General features: G+C 36.2%; 1 protein-coding gene across 12 annotated transcripts in view; it reads right to left on the minus strand.

The window, feature by feature from the left end:
* The window catches only part of MIPOL1 (mirror-image polydactyly 1), a 203,100-nt gene that overhangs the window by 83,894 nt on the left and 95,386 nt on the right, over positions 1 to 23,820 (minus strand). The window lies entirely within an intron of this gene.

Here is a 23,820-nt window from a genome sequence, read left to right on the forward strand (position 1 = left end):
AAGGCAAATGAGGTACATGCTCAAATTCAGCACCTAACAAGCAAGCTGAACCAATGCGGCAAAGAATATAATGAAAAGAATCTCTTCAGTTGCCTATGTATTGATCCTAGGAATCTGGGTAAGCAGCAAGAGGAAATTCATTGACGGGAATAAATTTTATATAACCAACATTACTAGAATGTGGTGAACAACTGGTATGCTAAAATCTCTGATTAACAGGAAGGATAAGAGAGACAGAATGGGAACAGGATGCCTCAACAGCACCCCTCACCCCCCCCGTGCCATTATTCCTTTTAGAGTGATCAGTAACAAGACCACAGCTCTTGAACACGTAGAGGTCAATATGCTAACTAAAATAACTTAAGAAAGACTTACTTGGTCAGCTAACTAGGGCACAGAACAAGTTTTTCTTCAGCATGTATTTATAATCTTTGGCAAAGAAAAAAAATGATGCTACAGGAGACCAGTCTAGGACACATATTCTGTGGGTCCTTTGTACAATTATAAACTGATATTACACATCGTCGATACCCATATATGATTTATGAGCATGGGGTAAACAATCTCATTATAACACAAGAGATGTTAATTACTATACTGGAGATTGATAAATACTTGGAGGATAATAAACCAATTGAATTCCACATGGGAAAAAACAACCAGAATCTTTATATGCATAGAAATACTTTAACAAGTATTCAAAGCACATCAAAATTGGGAGAAAAAAAGGACAGAAGAATATCACAGAAAACTGGGGAGTCCTTTGAGGGTGGCTATAAAAAAGAATGACCTCACAACCAAGTGGATGTAGACCTTTTTAATGTAGAAAGTAAATAAAATAAACCTATGACAAAATGTCACAGAAGTACAGCAGAAAAAAAAAGCAAAAATAAATTCTTAAAAGTAGAAGTTCTGAAATTATGCCAATTGATAGGAGTAGCCAAAAGAATCAATGAAAAATGTATCATTGACAGGACTACAGATAGTAAGGATTTCTCATTGTGAGAGGAACAGTAAATGCATAAGTCCACTCCAAGTTTGGAGCACCTATACCAGAAACTGCAATGCAAAAAAACCTCAAATGGGAGTGTTCTGTACACAAGAAGTCTGTATTTGGAAAAAAACAGGATGCTATGGTTACAGTTTATGTAGAATTAATAAACACTTTCATTTTATGAGAAATCAAGGAGGAATAAGTTTTACGTTTACAGATTCAGACAATTTTCACTTTAGGTGTTGCAGGGTTGCTAAAATACCAGGACATTCCCAGACTGGAAGAGCACATAATAATGTGTCAAGATTAAAAAAAATATTAAAAAATCCCGCTAGTGGTACTAGAACTGGGCCATATAAGTGAGAACACTAGATTCAATTAATACAGATTTTGATGAAAGACTATAATTATTACCAGTCAACATGTTTTTAGTAAAATGGGTCTTGCACACAATCTGATTTCCTTCTTGGATGAGATTAGAAGGGGACATTGTACAGTGATTATTTAGGCTTTCACTTGTCAGATGTAACATTGATTAAAAAAAAATTACTACGTACCATCAAGAAAAAACTTAAGTGTGTTCTGAATGGACTGAAAGTTAAAAATCCACAAGTCTCTCCATGTTCCAAGAGGCAGTTGTCACTGAGTAATACTAGTATACCAGCAAGGTTGAATGGGTATCAGTACTAGCATACTCTTACTCAACGTATCCTTCAATTATTTGGAACCAGGTAGACCCTGCTAGTAATGTTCATGAACAACAAAGTAAGTAAATAATGATGACAAAACAATGTTCTGGGTCACTTGGTGGGGTATTCAAATCAAGGGTATTTTAATAAAGCCAAATGCAAAACTCAGTCTAAGAACAGTGAATACAGGCTACACTTAAAGGAAGAGCAACTATATTCTAAAAACACTGACTGTGATAAAGATATGGGGGCCCCCTGGTGCTCTAGTGGTTAGGATGCGGCGCTCTCAACGCCACGGCCCGGGTTCGATTCCCGGTCAGGGAACCCCTCCGGGCGGATGGAGCTCGTCAGCCCTGTAAGGCCATCCATCTAAGAGAAGGTCACTCTAAGCAAACCTACGTCCTGAGGACCTCGCTGCCACCGTCCGAGCTCGCTCGGCCCCGGCAGATGAACCTCAGGATTAAAGGGTGGGCTCAGTTCAGCACACACTGTGTCTCACCTAAAAAACCCACTGCGCAGGCTCGAAGGGTAATGACCTTTCCCAAATCTTCGTTCGCAAAGACTGGCCATGGATAAAGATATGAGACTTCAATACAAGATGACATTATAATGCAGTGGAAAAACTGGGAAAATGCAACTTTTTTTGGTGTATACACAATAAAATAGTATTTCCATGAAGCAACTAAGGTGGTTTTACCTTACATATGACACTGAGAAACAAAGATATAAAAATGCATATGTATGTGTGTCCATATGTGAAAACAAAAGGATGTTAAAAAGCCAGAGAAGATGCGGAAAAGAGCCATACTGGTAACACAGGCACGAGAGAACAAGGCATGTAGTGAAAGAGCTTATTCTGTTCAGACTATAAAAACCCCGAGGACATGTGCTAATTTTGAACAAGTACCAGGAATGGAATAGTTTTATGTTGCTACTGATTCTCATTGTCCCTCGATAAATGGACAGAAAATACAGGATGTGAAGGAATTTTTAATCTAGTTAAGCAAGGGCAACTTGAATCACTAGAACAAATGATCAAAGGGAAATGGTGGTTTCTCCACCCCTTGAAATTTTTACATTAGACATAGATACCTTTCTGGAAAGCAGGTTTAATAAACCCTTAAATTTCTGGGCTCAATACAGGGACAACTGGTGAAATCAATGATCTTTGATATTCAGAAGACCAACTAAATTGGATAAAAATATCTTCTGGACTTGATCTTAAATGTTAGGAATTTATGAATGATAAATATTCTAAATTGTAAATCTTGTGTGTCTCAGTTAAGCATGCAAAATTTGTGGGTGCTTAATTTTTTCATGCCTTGGTTTTCCCATGAAGCATGAAGAAAACATTTCTGCAAGAATACATTAAATCACTGTTTATTAAACCTTTGGTTTCTATAACATTGAATACTACAGAAAATCCCCATGATGGTTGCTCAAAATTCTGTTTTCAGGAAAAAGTTTGAACAGTATCCAGTAAACAAGGGATTGGCACACATAATGAACAAAGATAAAATAATATATTGATTGGCTGTTCTCTGGATACTGTGTGGAGCAGGAATGCTGTGAAATAAAGCACACATGATCCTGTAATGAAAAATGTTAACATACTGTTTCAGGGGAAAGGGGAGTAAATGAAGACACTTGCTTCAGAAATGCCAGAACTGAAGTTAACTCTTGATTAACTGGCTCCTTCAGTGTAGCATTTTGCTTGTCTACCAAATAACACTGTACAATTGCACAAATACACAATACGCATAATTATTGTCTAAATAACCTGCCTTCCTGAAAGGAAAGAAAATGTTCTGATGAATAGCTTTGCTGAAAGCAAGGCCATTTGCTTGCCCTATCATGCACTCCTTAAATCCCCTGTAATTTGTCAGCTTTGAATGCAATACTTCTCCAGAGGCTACCAATGAGCTTTCACATCTTGCTCATGTCATCCATTTTCCATTTGATTAGTGGAGACCTGAAGTAATCTTTCTGCTTCACAGAACAGCTAAAACCAACATACAGGAAAATGCCAGTATCTTAGGTACAGCTCTTAGCATGGGACAAAGGTCTTTGGGGAATGTCCAGGCTCTTGGTGGCCCAATGAAGTGGTTGAGACAGATGAGGAAGAAACAAACATCTAGGTTGGGAAAAGGAAGGATGAGTTAGGAAAACAAAGAAGGAAGACAAAAGAAAAAAATTTTGAGAATGGGGAATAAAGGAAAGCTACATGATGTTGAACAGGTATGATGTAAGATGTGAGAAGAGAGAAGTAGTAACTTGTATGGAAACACAGAAGAGAAGAATGCAGAGCTCAATGTACTTTTCAGAGGTAGGTAAAAAGATGGACAGAGCAGAACATAATATAAGAATAAAAATAAGAGTAAATATTTTTTCATATCCCATTTTCTTTTGTGTGACAAAATTTATGTGATTTATTTTATATTTGGCTTTTTTGAACATTTCTGTTTTGAAGTACTTGCTTAAACAACGTGTATCTAAAAAGTTTTAATACTAAAATATCAAATGGATTATTCTTCTAAAGACAAGTAAGTGAAATTATTCTAAGATTTGAAAATAAGACTCACTTTTCTGCCTTTGTTATAATTTTCTGAAAAGATTTTTAAAATATTTTTTTCTAAGTCAGAAATGCCACTGAATAAATGTTTGACCACAAAAGTGAATTAGTCTAAAACTATGAAAGGTGGTTTTGGTGCCAATATCTTATCAACATCAACTTAATTCAAGTCCCACCTCTTTTAATCTGCCCTATTTCCCCCCAAAACTGCCAGGGATTAGTTAGTGGTTCTGACATTAGAAACTAATGAAAGGTGTAGACTTCAATTTGATAAGTTAAAACCCTTCAAGGTTTAATGTCATCACTTTAAACGTAACATAAAAAGAGTAATGGTGAGAAATGATTGAAGCTCTTCACCATGGTTGTAATAGCCTTGATGGATTTAAAATCAGAGTTCTGTACTGGATGTAGTATTTTGATACACAAAACAAAAAAAAAGAATAAAAAAGTAAATCCATGGACAAAAGATCTCTGTAAAAATAGTGTAAAAATCAAGTAATTTATTCGGTACCAGCCACACTAATAAAGTTCTGTCTGATACTTAACTTTACTTCTCTCTATCTCTTGCTTTCCTCCTACAACCTTTCCTCATACTTACAACCTCATATTCCTTCCAATGTCCACATAAAATTAATGGATTTCCCCTATACCCTTTATATCTTTCTACTACAATACCTCCAGCTCACTTTACTCAACTTTTTTGGTCCATCATTTGGACAGTAGTGGTACCCTGCTGCACAGCTGCCCCCTTCTAAACAGTAAAGGTTACTGATAAAGTTATCCTCAATTTCCCCTTCAATGGGATATTAGGACTTTCACAAAAACTGGCAGCTGAGTAGAAGAGAGAAACCCTGTTACGGATCCAACCATTATTCTTCTGCCAGATATGGCTGGAAGTATCTAAAAATCAGAAGGTGAAAAGAAAGACTGCACAATCGTATATCCCTTATTTTCTTAGGGAAATGTGGCTAAAAAAACCTGCTTGCTAGATATTTCAAACAAAATCCTTTTTTTTTTCCATATTAAAAGTACATTAAAATTAAAGCACACGTCTCATGCAGTGTTCTCTTGAGAAATCATTTCTATCCAGAAGAGAGTGTGATCTAAAGACCACAGAGGGCTTCCAGTCACATTGGTACACAGAAAAAAACCAGAACAATGAAAGGTCATCAAGAAGATGAAGATAAGCCTTATATTTGCAAACCAGGACATTCTTAAGCAGTTTTTTTCCATGGACTGTACATACAATTGCTACAAACAGAGGCATAAGAGTATACATGAAGCTCTCCAACTCTTCTCATTCTTGTTGAGAGTCTCTGACTGAAAAAGGAAAAAGGCAGATGAATTTTTGAGTTTTTACAGTGAGTGGAAGACTCACAGTTTCGGTAAGTTAAGTATATATACCAGTAAAGACTGTGCAGGCAGCAACTTCCCTGAGGCGATCAGAAGTAGTAGCTGATGTATCAGGTGGTTAAGAAAACAACTTTCCCAAATCAAGCACTGAATGGAGAAACCAATCCACTGCATGATGTTTACAAATAAGAACTCTTTACAAATCTCAGATATTGACATATTTTAGAAACAAGTCAAATAAACTGTTTGGCTTCCTTCCAACTGCACCTTGATTAAGACCAGGTGAAAAAACACTATGTGGTCCACATAGAAACAGATGCACTGCTGTCTGACACTTGTACACTCCTCTGAGGATGTGATATTCCCTGGAAACACAGTAAGATGTACTGCTGAGGCTGATGAAAATATATCCTACCTCTAAGATGTTTCCTTACCCCTGGATCAGAAAGATGTAAAGTGACTAAAAACAAGATGGTTCAAGCAATCTTGCCAGCACACAGGCCTTTAGAAAATGGATGGGATTTCAGTTGTAGCAAGATATACAAGATCAGTGTTATCAAAGTCACTATTGAGTAGGATGAAAGAAAAAAACAAAGCTGCAGAGACTCTAACTTCTGTATTTGTCCCTTTTTGGCCGAGATAGAATATTTCTTTCAATACAGATGTGATTCTAGTATGGGAACAGGAAAAGTCCAAAGGCTGGTAAATTTAGGAGGGATCCCAAAAACCTGCTTTGCAGACTTGCTACAAATGGCCACACAAGCCCTTTTTGAGCATCTATATGAAAGTATTCCCAAGTGAGATGCTAGGTATCATGTGTTGGAATTAGTACCATCTGTGGCTGGTCTGAGCAACTACGCAACTGTACCCATTTATGTGCAAATCCCTCATGGGACAATTGGTCTACTGCTCACATATTTATGCCTTTTCTTAGACATTTGCCTGATTTTGTCTTACATCTGTAATGAATGTGGTATTTCACAGATACTTTAATGGACACAAGCATAAACTGAATATATATATTTCATAAGGGCAGACGATTAGATTTTTAGAGGTGCTGAAGCAGCTCAAGACAGGTACTTAATGGCATTCCAAAATCTGTAGGTGGATTAGATACCTAAAAATCATTGAAAGTCTTAAGAGGTAGGTATCCAAACCACTCAGACATATTTTGAACATTTGTTCCCTATTTACCTCCTTCTTATTAATATTGCAGTGTTGCCTTCAGAAAAACAGTTATATACAGAAAGCCTTCTCCTTTCACATATTCACATTATCTAGCTTTCTTTTAAGACACATCTATACACATCTACACCTGGTAATTTAATAAATGTGACAACTTCCTTATCTTTTAGAAGTATCATTTAATTACCTTTGGGACACCCTGGAACAAATTCTGTGAACTCTTTGTATCTCTTGTGCTCCCCATTTCTTAGCCAAGGCACTGGCTTACATCCTTGCTTGCTGATATGAAAGAATACTACTCCTCTACAGATTTTGGTGATACAACTGTGTAGATTCTCAGGTGAGGATTTAGCTCACAAACTCTTCTCCATGTTCAAAGCAGATTCAGATAAATATCCTTCTGATTTTCTAGTAGAGTCACTGAAAAAAGGGAATGTTAAACCCCCCTATTTTTTGAGCACATTTCCTTGCAGTCAGTTGAGAGCATGCTGTGTGCTCTGCAGGAGGCAGCTTTGTCAGAGCATGCACTTGTACTGCTGCTCCTGCCCCTCGTGAAAGCCATGGAAAGGTGGCTGCTTGCTGTGTATTGCCAAAAAAAGATCATTCCAGGTACAATTTCTCAGTTTATTAGTCCTGATCTGAAAGGGATTTGGCATGTTCTCAGTTTGCTTTGCCAAATCATCGTGTTAGACCAACCCATATTAAAGGAACTGTGCTCCAGTTAGGGTATATATCTTGGTTAAGGGGTTTCATATTGTTGATCCCCACACACTGATTTTGAAACTATTAAACTCACAAGTCTAAAAAGAAATCAGTCTAAGGAAGAAATCAACTGTACTCCTGTATCAGCACTGTATTTTCTTTTGCCTTTTTCCCCTACTTTCAGAAAACAAAACCTGAGCTATACTGAGGGATCTGCAAGGAAAAACATAATTATGAAGCAGACATTATTTCTATAAACAGGAATGCCACACGTCACCTGAAGTAGAAGGTGAAAGAAATACTGCATCAATTAAAAAATATCAAAAAAAGCAGCTGAGGTTTTCTTAAAAAGCCAAAGAAGTTTGTAAAACATGAACAAATTTTAAAGGTAATAATAAATAAAAAAAATATGTTTCTCATCAAATGAATATCTTAAATACTGATGCACAAATGATTTTCAAATTTCTAAGCAGGTATTGAAATAATGTGATATCTCAGTTTGTCTTTATGTGAGAAATTAAGATTGCAGAAGGTTAATACCTATCAAACACTAGGATTTTATAAAGCAAAACTCTACTCAGAAAAGAGCTGTAAGTTTTCAGGGAGGGTGGTACAGGAAGGACTGTGCCTGAAGGTTTTTTTGTTTTGTTTTGCTTTGTTTTCCTTTTTTAGTTTGATTGTTTACTTTTAAATTGCAGTACGGGTATGCATATTTCCAAATATTGGAATGAAATATCAGTTTACAACAAAAATAATAACAAAAATATTTTGTTATTATTATTTACCACTAAAAGAACCCACAAACCAACATTTAATTTTTGCTAAAAAATTTGCTAACTATTTAGGTTAATGGATTAGTAAAAAAATACAGGCACTATCTGATAGACTATGAAAGTCTGGAAAAGTTCAAAATGTTTTCAGCTAGGCACAAAAATGCTGTTAATGATTAGCTGCATAACAAGAGATTTATCTCTGTCTTTTTTCCTTTCTTTTTTTGTGTGTGTGTGTGTGTGTTGCAAAGGCAACAGAGCCACACTGCAGGTCTGTCTGTGCCATTCTTAGGCCACTTTCAGGCTGATTGAGAAAAGCTGGAAAGTAAACACAGGTGTTTTAAAACTGGAGCCGCTGTCATGGACAACCACAAACACCCTTAACTCTGATGTGGCAACGCCTCTTTCCCGCCCTCTCTTTTTTAAAGCATTGCCCAAAAAGAACATGTCAAATGTTTCACCTTTCACCACCTCAAAATAACTTGGAGCTTATGGCATTGTTTGGCAAGTCTCAAGCAAAGAGATCGTTTTTTCATTCCTTTTCAGATGTAGTCAACTCCAAATCAGTCACATAAAATAAAGAGCCATTCTATTTCTAATTATCTTATTTTCAGTGTCCATTGATTTACCTGTAAGCACCACATTTTAAGTTGAACACTTCTTTCCTTCAAATGCAATCAGGCTCCTTGTTTTCATGATTCAGGTTCAACTAAAAGGACAGTGAGGGGATTTTGCAATAACTAAGCAAGAGATTTAATCCAGTGGATAAGAGGATAAATAAAAAAAAATAACAATAACAAAAAAGCACAAGAAATCTCCCAACCAAAAGAATAAACCTTGTTTTTTTGTACAAGAATATGTACAAAACTGAAAAAGTACTTGTTTGTAAATTAGCTGTTCCAGGAAAGAGCACATCCTGTTCAACTACCATAAATACTTCCTAGCTAGAGAAAAAGTATGGAAAGCAAAAGCAGAACATATCCACAGAAGTTATGTAGTCACTGTTCACTTATGTAGTTGGTGGGTGTGGGGGGAAAAAAAGTAATATATTAACAAAAATGAAGCAGCTACTGACAATTACAATTTAATTCTGAAAAACTGGTAAATTAAACAGAGATGGTTACACTTGGACTGAAAGTAACAGCCCCAGCAACACTCCTCACCCCAAAATGCAGAACTGGTTCATAATCTAAATATAAAAATTAAGATCCAATATAAAAATTTTGTACTGAAAGCAGCATGACCCTCAAATCTATACCAACAGCAAGTGTATTGCAAACATCCAACATTGCTGAAAAGGTAACATATGCCAAAATCAAGTCTTACTTATTGTAAAGGATGATTTTTCTTGTCAGTCTCAGCCTTCAGATTCCAGAACGATTTTCTTTTTGACGTAGACGCTTACACATCCCGGTTTCAAAAACCAGACACCAGACTTACTGTGTGTCCTGTGCTTCAACTTAAACAAACACAAATGACTTCATAAGACAGACAGTGCTCATGCATACATTTATTTATGTTAGGACACAAGTGGGATTTTTCTTTTTTCCATATTTTGTCCACTGTGGTAAAGAGACAGTATTATTTACTAAAAGATCTGTCTGAACAGCCCTGAGCAGCCTCATCCCCTGTTATCTTCACCGGGCATTCAAAATAGTTCACAATCTCACAAAACAGGCCTCAAGAGATAACTTGAAAAATTGAACTTTATACTAAAAGTCAGTAACTGTTATTTCCTTTAAGCCATTTTATCTCATTTTTGACAAAAATTATGAACTACTTTGTGTACTTTTCAATTAAAAGTCTAACCAATAATACATTTAAAGCTTTACTGAAAATGGCCAAGAGAACACAACTGTAGCAAATGCAAAGCATCAGACTTCTGCCAGCTGCCGGCATCACTCACAGTGCTGTACATTACCTAAGAAATATTTAAAAGGAATCACACACACAAACAAACTTATTAAACTACATTATTTCACCTCATTTGTTGCTATTTCTGGCCTCTGCATTAAGCACACATGACTTGAAAATCATATACCTTTGAGACTATTACACATAATAGACAAATTAAACCAAACAATATTGTGTATAAATTAGCTTGATCATTGGTTTGCTTTAGAAATACTTTCCTGTTAAAACAGGAGGGATTAATGCTTTGCAAAGCAACAGAGTTTAATCTGATCCATTAAAAAAAAAGTGCACTAATTCGCTAATGGAGAAAACCATTGAACGTTCTGATAGCAACAATTCAGAGACAGCTAAAAAGGGAGAGAAAAGCTTGTTGAAATAACCCTTTTCAAGCGCAAAAATTTCACCCCATACAAAGATGCAGCAATAATGGTGTTATTTACCTGCAGTTCTGTGAGGTCTCAGAAGTATGTTTTAAGCTAACAAACTGAGTTAGGAGTACTTTATAAAACCACTAGCTACCATTAAATAGCAATGACAGATTTATCCCTTAGCACTACAGTGACCTCCTGGCCAAAAGCTAATTTCTCATTCCTCCAGCCTTTTGTATTCAAAGGCACCTACTTCACAAGAAGTTGTGGACGCTTAGCTTATTATTTGATGCAGGTCTGGAGAGCAACTTTTTTTTTTCATGTGTCTTAAAGAACCAGCAGGAGATAAACAGTAAAACTGTAAAAAATACTAATAAGCTTTAAGTGTGAAAAATTAGTTTTACTTGGTGAAACAAACTGGGAAGCTGATTTTGTCCTTTAAGAAATGAGGGAAAAAAAACTGCATAAGAAACAGATGAAAAACTGATCCCTGATCATCTGATTTTACTCAGATGAATAATAGGTACTCACAGAAGTAGCTTCCTATGTGAGGCTTACTGGATTAGGCCCCAGTTTGTGAAATGTTGTTTCTGGACTCAGACCTGCTATTCTATGTTTCAGGTTGGAATGAAGTTTTCAGAGTGAAGCTCTTAAGTCCTAAAGATAGAGGTCAGAAAGGAAACAACACAAGTGTGTGAAATACGCTTGTTGCTGCTACAAGATCAACTCTGCCTGGTAATTTTTCTCTGATTACCAAAGAAAGGAAATATGATGTCTGATGTCACATTTTTCAAACATAAACACATCTCAGCAAGACTGCCAGTCTTTTTCTCCCAAAGAATAACTGAAAAAAACAAAAATATGAGAAGCAGACATTCCTTTGTAAGGACAAAGTTAATAAAACATTTTATTTGGGAAGTAGACTTGATACAACTGGAGTTTGAAGGTGAACTTAGCTCTGGTCTAATATTTTAAATTTGACACTTGTCAAAAGATGTTAAAATTGTTTTGTGGTCTAACAAGTCACTCAGCAAGAATAATTTTTAAGCAGCTTTTCTTTTTGTTTCAGTTAAAATTAAAATCCATGCTGTGTAATCCTTGGAGTCAATCTGTAATTAAGGGGATTTGAAGAGAGACCACGCACTGCATTAATGATAAAATTTAATATCTGTTTTAATACTCTAACATAAGAAAAAAACTCCAAGCAACATACAAAAAAGCACTCATCTCCCTATTTTGTGTGAATGCAGCATATATACACCATTACTATGTGTAGTAGCAATGCTGTATTTGATGTCAGCCTTTTGTTTACAGACCAAATGTTTCAGGATTTAGCATCTACAGAGCTTAAAACTGCATCTGCTTGAAAGCTGGCACCCAGATTTAATAGGCTAGATAAACAGATTTTATTTTATCTAGGTTGGAAAACTAGTGTTTTTGTTGTTACTGTAATATAGCAATTCCAAATGGAAGGAGCTACCAACAGCATTTCCAAGGTTTCAGTCACTCTCCTCCCAATCACTCAGCCACTCTGTCCTCCAGCATCTACAATTACAGCTAACTGTAAGAAACAGGAGAAGATAACCAGCTAAAACCAATCAGTTTTATGTGAAATTCTTAAATGGTTAAAATTCTACTACAATACCAAAAAAATGATAATGTTTGGTACACTCCTCTACATTACATGCAAGGAAAAAGTTTGAAATCTGCATCTCTTTAAATGCAGCTAGTTGACATCAAGTAGTGTATTCAAATAATTTACTCAATTAGAGTAAGCAACTGATGAACAGTGGGACAATCAGAGTTCTGTTTTTAAACTAGAAAACAGTGCTAAATAGTTTCATCTTTTCAGATGATGGGATGATGGATTACAGTCCCAAAGAACTCATTAAAAAGCATGGTTAAGGTAGAGGTGATCTTAATAAGGTTTTAGGGGAAAAGGTTTTGAAGGGATTTGTTTTTCACTGAAAAAGGATAATAGATTCTTTTTATGTTTACATCACAGATTTTTTTCTTGTTAAAATGTCTCCTGGTCCGAGCTCTTCTAAAAGAACTAGCAAAGTATCAATGTATTCTTACCAGATCTTATTGTATCATGTAAGATAGTTTATGAAAACAAATTTTAACATAATTTCCTCTGATCTCTGAATATTCCTTAACAGTCTAAAGGTGTGTATAATAGCCTAAGGCTTCACAGATCTGGGACCTATGTCATAAGCTTTAAGATCAAAACAAGAAAGGGTTCATTTTTTCTCAAAATTTAGATGCTATAACAATAACTCACTGATAGCAGGACTACTCTCCAGCAGTCACTGCCACATATGGATATGTGCACAGAATCTTGCCTAATCTGCAAGATCAGCCTCAGTGCTTGAAAACCTGGTCCAAATGATGCTTCTAATGTGAAAAAATAGTTTAAATGATATTGATTTTTTAAAAACAAAACAATTTTCAAAATGTGTGGTCAAAGTATTTGTAAAGAATGAACTCTATGTGCTAGTCACACCATCACCACCATATTGATAACTCCTCCAGTATAGCAGGTATTTCTTTAATAAACAAACTAGCATTGAAATAATCATCTTGACTGTGATCCACAAGGAAATGGGGAATTTATGAAACTGTTTGGAATCTAAATACATCTAGTAAAACTGTGTAAGATGACATCTATTCTTCACTGGAGAATCAATTCTGAAGATGGAAAATCCAGTATCAATCAACACAGCTCAGAAAAAGAAGCCCCTGAAGGTTTCTTTATATATTGAATCTAACTACAAAATGACATTTTGGTCTTTGATTTTATTTTAAATTGCAAATTTGGCTGCTTAGCAGCTTAATACAGTCACCAAAATACATTAATACCATGCTCAAGCCATGTGATTTACACTTATTTACTATTATACAATCACATTTGTTACTTCAGTTTCCTACCCAAAGTTTAAAGACAGCTTTTTTCTCATGTCACCTTTCTATTGCTTTTTCTTTGTAAGATATATTTACCTTACACCTAAGAGAGGTTTAATTTTGGAAGTAACAACAGAGATGACTGAATTTTGGAGGCATAAAAAAATTGAAGTTTTAATTGCAAATGTCTTTTGATGGAGAAATCAGAGGTTCTTTGAGCACTTTCAGGTAACAATTCCTTTTTTCTGCAAGTGTAATGAGCAATTTTGATTCAGCTACATGACAGAGTTATTCATGCAGTGTTTTTAAATATGAAGATAAACCTAATATATGTTGAGTTGAAATCCTAACACATTGATACACTTCTGCTGATGTGAAGATTACTTTATACCTTTCAAGACTTCAAATAATAAAAAACATATATCAAATCATATGTCCAATTCTATCTGTGCCTGTGTTAATCAGTTAAAGTAATATTAATATACTTTCTGAATAGGTGGTACACCAGAGTGCCTGCACAGTGTTTTTTAAAAAGCTGACTCCTAGAGAAAAGCCAAAGTCCAGCTGTCAGTCCATAATCTCATGAGAAAACAGGTGAGGAAGATTTTACTTCATAAAGCCCGCTTTCATAGAAGAAAAAAAAAGCTAAAAATAAATCCTCATCTATTCTTTAACTCTTCAAGCATTCTCTTAATGACCTGCATACAGCCAAGGAAGAAATGCATACCTACTGCACTCAAGGAGTCCCTCTCTTCCCCTTGGCCACCTGAATGTGTGAACAGCAAAGTCTTTTTTTCCCTTACACCTCTCTATGGCCACACACGTGGAAGTAAAATCAAAATTTTGTTCTTATTTACAGGGAAAAGCCTCTCAGTGATCTCGTAGTACAAGTGCCCTAACATCAAAAATGTGCCTCTGTACCAGACCAAATACATAGGTGAGAATTAAACAAGACAGACAAAATGACTCCTGACTCCTCTGATTAAATGACGGCTAAGCACCAAGCTGCACTTTTCAGACATGGACTCTTGATTTCAATTCATTCTAAAACCTAAAGTTGCTCACCTAGGAATGGAATAGGAGAGACTTCCAGATTGTAGCAAAAGGATAAAGAAGAGAAAACATGTAGCATCTTGAGGATGTTGAATCAAGGCCAGTCTGCAGCTTTGCAACCATACTAAGACCTAATGTTTCAGTGCCTTCTTACCATCCCCCTTCAACTCTGAACCAAACTTGATATGATTAATTGTTAGGAAAGGGTCCTCCAATTCGGACAAAGGCCGAATATTCCTTTTTAGTAAATACCTAAAATTCTGAAACATTTATATTGATCCTTTATCCTAGCTCTGGTTTCCTCTACCCAACATCTAAAGCAGATTCTATCAATTCTGAGAGGCGTTTCAAATAAAGAGGTCGTGGATGAATCAGAGCAAGATCTTTGCTATTTAATGACCCTGCAGCTTGCCTTTTGCACAAGAGCTTAGGTTACTACCTTTTATATGTTATATTGAAGGGCAAATAACTTGCATGTCATCGGGCATCCAGGCTCAAGATTTTGTTTACAGTTGCAGCTCAAGCAAAAGAGGATCATCTTCCTGTGCAGTATAAAAAAATGAAGAGTGTACAGTATGACACTGAAAAAATTACTGAAAATTAAGATTTACCACACTTTCTTTCTGCATGCATGAATATCTCATATGGAGAAAGAAACAAGATTTATGAAATAAAAAATAATACATAACAATGACATTCTTCCTCTTCACTCATTAAATCTGGTATCTTGTCTCCAGCATAATACATTTAATATCATTTAATATCTCCAAGAATGGAAAATACTTAATTTAGTTGAATATTTTGGTACTTTCTTTGTTTTATTATGCTACACTGCCAATAGATATTTTGAAAACTATGCCAGTGGAGATTAGGGATGATGTTAATAAAAACTGATGCTAAGGGTGCCTTTAAATGTTGCAGAAAACAGTTACTATTTTATATACAAAATGGCTTCAGATTTAGAATGTCTCAATTAAGTTTGAAAATGTGTTTTATAGTATCAGAAAGCAGCAAGTGAAGGAGTGAGTCCTAGTTTTCTTACAGTAATTCCAATACATTAGGCTTCATGACTGCTTTACAATTAGATTAACATATGGCCTTCATTCCTGATCCATATAATCCTGAAATGAAGGTCCATACTAGTGGGAAAGTAAAAGAATTTTTTTTATAGCTGGTTGAAGTGCAGCAACATGATACCTCCTCAGAATTTACAAAGGCTCATAGGGGTACCACTACTGACATGCTATTGGGCAGAAGGAAGGAAAAATGAACTCAGGACTGGGGTGACAAACTATACCACTGGAGATGGCAACAAAACTAATAATTACAGTTAGAGTTTTTGTTTTTATAAGAACAACTCACCTTTCCATATAATCATAGAATCATCATAGAATCTTTAAGGTTGGGAAAGATGTCTAAGATTAAGTCCAACAATTAACCCAGCACTGCTAAGTCCACCAGCAAACCATGACTCTAAGCACCACATCTGCACATTTTTTGAACACATTTAAGCAGCTTTCCTAACATGACTGTGGTTCCTACAGTATATGTTGCTTACATACCAGATTCTGTGATTCTAATTTACAAGATACTGATGCATTTCAGTGTATTCTAGAATACACCAATTTTTTATCATTAGTTTAATGCATGGCTGTCATCTCTGTGAAAATAAGGATTGGAAGAGTAGTAGCAGACAGCTTTCTAGTTGGCCACAGGATGCCGGTGTAGTTTGTTTCATCTTCTACAATTTCAGAACATTTATTTATTTCAGAATATATATTTCTAGAATACATATATCTAAGATCTGCCGCAGGCCCACAAACTGTTCCTGTTTTGAGGTCCTTTAACAGAGTTTAAGAAAAAAACCTAAAAATGCTGCAGAACATTGAAACGTACCATTCTTGAAACAGTAGGGTCAAGTGGCAGCATGACTTAGCAAGGAAGGAACTTCCTTAAAGTCAAACAGACAGATATCAAATCTATCAATCATACAAAATGGGATCTATTCTGTTAGAAGGAAAAAGAGGTGTGTAAAAGTGCAAACTATTTCTAAAATGCTAAGTTAATATGTACAATTACAGAAGGGTTAAATGAAAAACAAGGTTCTTGATGACAAGAAGTTCATGGTCGCAGAAACCTATTACCATGAAAGAGATGATTCTTTGCATACCAAAAGTGAGGAACTGGAGGCAGCCTAAAAGACAGTGAATATGATAGTTCAGATTTAGAATCACCTGAAACCAAAATGTTACATTCCAAGAACCCGCTGCATTAATCAGAAATAATACTTCTACTAAGCAGAAGCAGTAACACTGATTGACCTCATGGGGTGACAATTTCCACCTCCAAAATGTCAACCAAAACATAAAAGACTCTGCCAAAAGGTTTGAGTGTGCACATCATCCCTAATGACAGACGGGGTAGTATACAGTATATACAAACAGTTGATGTTTAAGATTGTCAAGAGTAATCTGGTGCCAAGAGAGATTTGAAGGCTGTCAAATAAAAAGCAACAGACCCCCACGGAATTTTTAGTGGAACAGATGAAAACTAACATCAAACACTAAGTGTGAATGAGTAATGAATTCCTTAATGCTTAGAACTGAATCAAAATTCAATGAATACATCTCCTTTGGTTAAGAGATGTTCAGTATCTGCTAACAGGAAAGAAGCAAGGCTTATAATCCTCAGGCAAGGTGAACCAACTCTTTGAGCTAAGAACGCTGCTTGTTCGATCTATCAAGACACATGCAGTGCCATTCCCGTGCAGCTGTTTATGGCACTATGAAGCATACTAAAAAGATACAGTGCTCGAGACAAGCATAATTAATCATACAGATACAACTCCTCTCAAGATCATTTTCAGGACAAATGTTGTTCACTTTTATTAATATACTACTTTGCTTTGAAATAACTCGGAAAGACTTGCGGTCATGTAAGAAACCCCACTGGTCTTTCATTTGAACAGACCCAAGAAACCCTAAGTAGCTGCTGTGCAGAGAACACTGTACACAGAGAGCTGAAGTGCCAGACAATGCAGTCAGTGAAAGGACAGCCTTAAAGATACAGGAAGGTGGCATGGTCAGTGCAACCAAGAAAGCACAGATGAGACTTGGGCATATCTATTTGTTTCCTTCAATTTGAGAACAACCCAAGACTTGGACACATTCAAAATTCTGGCCCACAGAGATGCCTCAGTGAACCAAGAGTAGCACAAATGTCCCTGCTGTCTATCCACACAGCCACTTAATGTCATCACAAACTGATCACTGAAAATCATGCAAGTACTAATATTACCAAACATAATGTCTCTTCAATGCCCAGGTAGATATAAATCGGATTTATCGCATTCTGGAAGCCTGTGTTTCTGAAGGCACTCCGGGAAACTTCACTGTCAGTGAAGGGTAAGCATTTCATAACTTTTTCCCATGTTTTCCATCGGGGAAAACATTGTATTATTTGCTTATGGCACATTTAAGCAATCATTCTAACGTTCAACTCCCATTACAAATGAAGATATTTTTGGTCAATGAATACAAATGTCTATCAGTGCTAAAACATTAATTACCAGATGGGAGGAAACCATCACTAAGAATGTCATGGAACAACTTTCTGTCAAACTGTAGGATTATACAAGATTTTTTTCCTCTCCAGAAATACAGATAACTGTGTAGGCTGTTGGAGTCTGTAGCAATAGCTTTTGAATACACTGTAAGTTAAAGGAAAAGAATGTAGAAAATTATTATGCAAGTGGAACATGGACAGAATTATTTCTGCATTATTTCTGTGGCCTCGTTTTAGTGTTTATTTATGGCACAATGCTCACACTGATATCCTCTGAGATGTATGGTACTATTTAATAACACCAAGCCATAAAGTGACTAATCATGTTTCTAGTATGGATAAGAGCAAAACAGACTTGGGTCTAACCTCAGCAACACACTTTAAGACCTTGTGATTAAGTGTTCCTGGGTGCAGCACAAGTAAAGGCTCTGTTCAATGCAATTAAGATTGCTACTGTATCTACCCTGTCTGATAAAGTGTCTAGGAAGCAGCAACTGAAGAAAAATATTTGTGCATTCTTATCCACATCCAGATTGTCAGCAGCATGCTCCAAGTTTTACTAGGTCTTTTATTTTCACTTCCACTATGTAACTAAAAGCAATTCAAGCATACAAACTTCAGCAAACTTCCACTCTAAAAATTAATAGTGATCTCATGTGCTTTATAACAAGTTTTACTGACAGGGCAGCAAATTTTCTTCTCACATTGCCCAGGCATTTAAAGGAGAGTACATACTGTGTTAGGGTAGCTACTGGAGAGTGAAAGGAATTCATCATGCCTTTCTACAACCTGAACAGGACAATTATTTTAAAAGCTGAGTAAGAGAAGTGGAGACCTTCTTAGGAGAAAAAACTGAACTAGTGAAACAGCTCCGGCACTAAGTTAGAAGTTGCAGCTTACTTTGACAAATCCTGTATTACTTTATCCTCCAGTAAGTTATTGGAAGAATAGCATGAATCTTTCAGGATTAGGTGTAACAACATATTATTTGCTAGAGATAATCTCCAAGAATGCTGTTAACTATTCCCATTGCTCCTGAAATGCTCTTGTAGTTTCAGAAAAATAGATGCAGATCTTAATAAATGCAAGGGCACAGTTATCTCCTCACACTGAGGCAGATCTCCAACCTACTTCTCCCCTTCTGTTTCCAATATGAAGCTGGCATCCTGGTCTTCAAACATGCCTATGTGCATGTCATTTGCAAATGTGACAGCAGTCCTTTTTGTAGACAGCAGCACATGATATCCAGGATGAAAAGCATGACTGCTCTAGGTTTACCTCCACAGAGTGACCTCTTGAGCTGAGCTTTCACATGTTGCTATTCTGTTAGATACAGAGGGAACAATGCATACTGGCCAGAATTCATAACAAAACATAAGAGAAATGGGTGGATTGCCCAACATGAATATTGCTGAGGTATTTCATCGATAAAAATCCAACCACTCTAAATAAAAAGCATCTTGTACCAAATAATAACACCATACCAAGTGGATCAATAGCAAATTTAAACTCTCTGCAGTGTCTAGTTATTTTGTAGCTGGGAACTGAAGAAAGATGTAACACCCACTTCACCAGTGGACAACATAGCTATTCATCTGTTAGCTATAACATACTGGCAATAAGCAGCTGTTTTCTATCAGTCACACAGCACTGCAGTCACTACACTGCAACAGTGACAATGGTCGAAGGTGGCAGAGTGGTGCGGCTGGGCCTCGACATGTTCAAAACTTACATTCTAAGTATCTAATAAATCAACTTGGTCTCTATTGCCTCATGTAAAATTAATATGAAAGGGCACAATTAATAACTATTACAGTGTAAAAACTATATGTTGAGCCGGAATTTGAATAGAAGAGATGTGATTGGAGTCTCTTGGTTTCCCAGCACTGATTCAGTCAAGTTTCCTTGGAATACGAGGTATCTCAAAAGCACGTGTCTCTGTTGGAAACAAATCAGAGGCTTTACAGACAAAACCCACCTCTAGCTCATTAAAATGAGGCTCTGAAACTTCAGCTCTGAAGCGCTAAACCTAAAAACATTGTTAGAACTAGTTTTTGCAGATAAAGGCCACATTATCTTAAAGGACCTTTTTCATAGTTAATATTGTATGTCTCAATAGCATTAATACTCCATGCTTTTCAACAGTAGCAAACATTTTATACTTCATGTTAAAGCTTTTGAAAAAAATGTCAAGCTCTTATAACATCAGAATCTTTTGTGATCATGCCCTTCCTGGATGACAGAGTGACTAGTCCGCTGGATTTGTTTTTGTAGTTGGTGTTGTCAGATAGGTATGGAAAAATGGTTTCTACTCTAAGAATCTGGGAATTTCTGGGAATCAGAAGAGAACTTAATACAATTTATGACACGCAACAGGGAATACTTAAATTAAGTCTTCTAGAGTGGCTTTTTTACAGGCATCGTCACCAGAACAACTACCAAACTGCTCTGCATGGTGGATTTCCTGCCCTTGACCCCATTCTTATATATCAGCAGAAAGGAGGTGACATCAGTCACAGTTGCTTTATGACACTACTGTAGACAAACTTCTGACAGGTCCTTCAGGTCACTTTCTTGACTCTAAATTTATTATATTCCTAATAAAACTATGGAAGCATGTAGGATAAAAAAGAAACTGCAACTAAAAGGATAGGCAGATATTACAAAAAAAGCCAATCACAACAAAATATTAACATCTTAACAGCTCTGAAGGAGATTAATAACCTTTACAAGTTCTAATGACATCATAATTGGGTGGAGTAATCTCATTTAGTCAGTAAAGGGCACCTGATTTGTATAACAACATGAAATAGCCCTCCTGTCCATTTCAAGAGTTGGCCTTCAAAGTACAATTAGTATGTCTCTCTGGTCTTTAAACTAAATTAGTAGCTGCTTTAAGAAGAATATGCCACCTAATTAAAAATTACAAAATAGATCAGACTTGTGGGAAAAAAAAGTCATCTCTATTTCATTCAAATCCTGTTAAATATTTTCTATACAATTTCACATAAAGTTATTTGTTTCACAAGACTTACTTCCTATTCTTCTTCAACTCAGTAAAGAGGTATGCACACTGGCAAAATCCTTATTTTTCTTTAGGAAAAATATATTACTTAAAACTCTGAATTTTAAAATTACACACTACAAAGCTAACAACAATAAAATGATCAACAACAATATTTGAATACCAATGAAAAAACAGCAATTTTTCAACTTTTCTATGTTTAATTGAATCAGCTATTTCTATGTATTATGGGAATACATTTATCAGAATCAGTAGAGACCAAATGTTAATTATGAAGACCAAGCACAAATGAATAATCTTACATATAGACCCTGACACATTAGAACTGCAAAGCACTCTGCAGATCTTATTTTATGAAAATGTACTAAGAGCGCAAATGTATAGGCCCTTAGGAAGCAATTATCCCTAAAAGATTTAGCTATAATTCAATGTGAAATATTATAAGAGATTTTTAAAAATGGTTTCACAAAGAAGAGGATTATTTTACTTTAACTATGGAAATAGGGGCCCGCATGCTTCTCTGAATGACCTCTGTGCAGTTGTGGGCATTGCCTGGAGGGAAGATTTGAAATTGGCCTTTTCAGTCAATTAATACAATCCCCTGTGACCAATAAGAATATTATAAAAATTAGGAGTGCCAGTTTGACATTGTGGGGCTGACTGGGCCACATCACTGTAAGGAATGTTCTATGCAATAAATATATTAAATATGGAAATTTTAAATCACATATTACTAATATGTATGCAGAGATTATTTATGAAGAGCTATCTTCAGCACACAAAGATGTGCAGATGTTATATGGCACAGAAAGATGAAATGGCACATTATAATGTGCACAGCATGCTTTATGTGTCATATGTTCTATTTGTCACATGATCCTCAGGTGCGACATGGGATTTAGGAGGGTAAAAACAAAAGTATGCAAAAGAGTGCTTACATCATCCTTGTTATTTCCAGATCCTGGATCTGGCCAGTTTACTGCCACTACACCTCTCTCACAGTCTCCCTGCTACTTTACCTCAGTCCTGACTATGGGCTGCTACTGCCTCAAAGAAGGGGACAGTAGCCCTGTGAGCTAATATATCTAAAAACAAATCTGAAAGCTTGCACCTTATCTTACCTATTAGACCCTACATCAGTGGGATGAAATAGGTTTCCTGTGGATTGGTCTTACACTGTTTTACTTCCAAGCAACTCAACATCATGAGAGAATGCAGAATCATAGAATATTCTGAGTTGGAAGGGACCCACAAGGATCACCGAGTCCAACTCTTAAGTGACAGGCCCATACAGGGGATTGAACTCATGACCTTGGCCTTACTAGCATCAAGTTTTAACCAACTGAGCTAATCTCAGAGTCTTTAGATGATTTTAAAAAGTAAAAAAGAAATAATAGCCATTGGGTTTGTTGTTAAGTGTACTTCAGAGTCCTACAGAGGTAATGATCTCATTTTTTATCACAAACTTATATGTCATCCTTAATCTAGCTGATCCTGATTACTATATTTTTATCCATTTAAGATTGCAAATATCCCTGCATCATATCTGATGTTTACACGTCTGTTACTCCCTGAAGAAAATCTAAAGCAGATCAAATTCCTCATCATTAGAATATGCCTTCTGCCAAACTGAATCAGACAATGTTAATTAAGTTCAAGATAATAGGGAAAATTAAAGATTTTTTTCTGAAAAAACTTTCTTGACAGAAGCTGTCCTGGACAGACTCAGAAGAAATACCTGGACTCCTTCTGCTGAACAGGTTAATAACACATAGCACAGTTCCCAGTTTGCCTGTAGAGGTGGTTAAAATAAATGTAGTTCCCTGTATCATGGAGAAAATAGTAGTTGTGTTGATATTTACCCTGCATCACAGAGACAAATGGCCTGTCCTATTTCTCTGAAAACCGTCAGATATCCAGAGGGTGTTCTGCGGTGGAGAGGGGACAGGATGGGATGCTTGGGTCTGTACATGTGCTCTGCATGTAGCACTTAAAATAGTCACTGAGTGCATACAAGAGGCAGGAGGTAACAGCTAAGAACAAGAGGGTTTCACAGGGGAGTTGTGTTCCAGGACCCTGCAGTGTGTGACCTGTCAGGGGGCTCTGGCTGGATATTTCTTCCTCTGGGAGCTGTGCTGCTGATGGCAGCCATCTGCAGCCAGGTCCAGAGCACTGACAAATGAATTCCTAAGGGAGTCACTGAAATGACTTTCATCCCTACCAGATAGTCTATTTCCCAGGCTGTACTAGACTAAAAATGGGTGATAAGCTTTTCATTTACATGACTGCTTAGGTTAGGATGAAGGCTTATATGCTGTATATCAATATTTCACTAGGGCATTTTAAAGTTTTCAAGGTCAAGAACACAACTTGACCCATCAGCCTTTTAAAAAATACTATAATGGACCTGTCCTCACAGTAGACAACAGTGAGATGAACTGAGATAAACTCTAAGGAGCTACAATATTAAAAAAGGTTTAACTTTACCAAAAATTGAAAAGCATTCCTTTTTTTATCTCCCCAGACTCTCATCCCTAAAAGACTATGACCAATTAACCTCTAACTTCGAAAAATAAAAAAATGCCTGTGACAGGCAGAAATGAAATTCTTTAAAGATTAGGTGCTAGAAGAGCAATATCGGGCTTAGAATGAAATCCTAGTAACACTCTGACCTATCAAGTCATTTCTTGCTCTGAAAATATAATTATTCTGTAAGCATTATGTCAG

This window comes from Manacus candei, unplaced genomic scaffold, assembly GCF_025592945.1.
Source record: "Manacus candei isolate 608988 ecotype Guabito, Panama unplaced genomic scaffold, ASM2559294v1 h1tg000067l, whole genome shotgun sequence".
NCBI classification, from domain to species: domain Eukaryota; kingdom Metazoa; phylum Chordata; class Aves; order Passeriformes; family Pipridae; genus Manacus; species Manacus candei.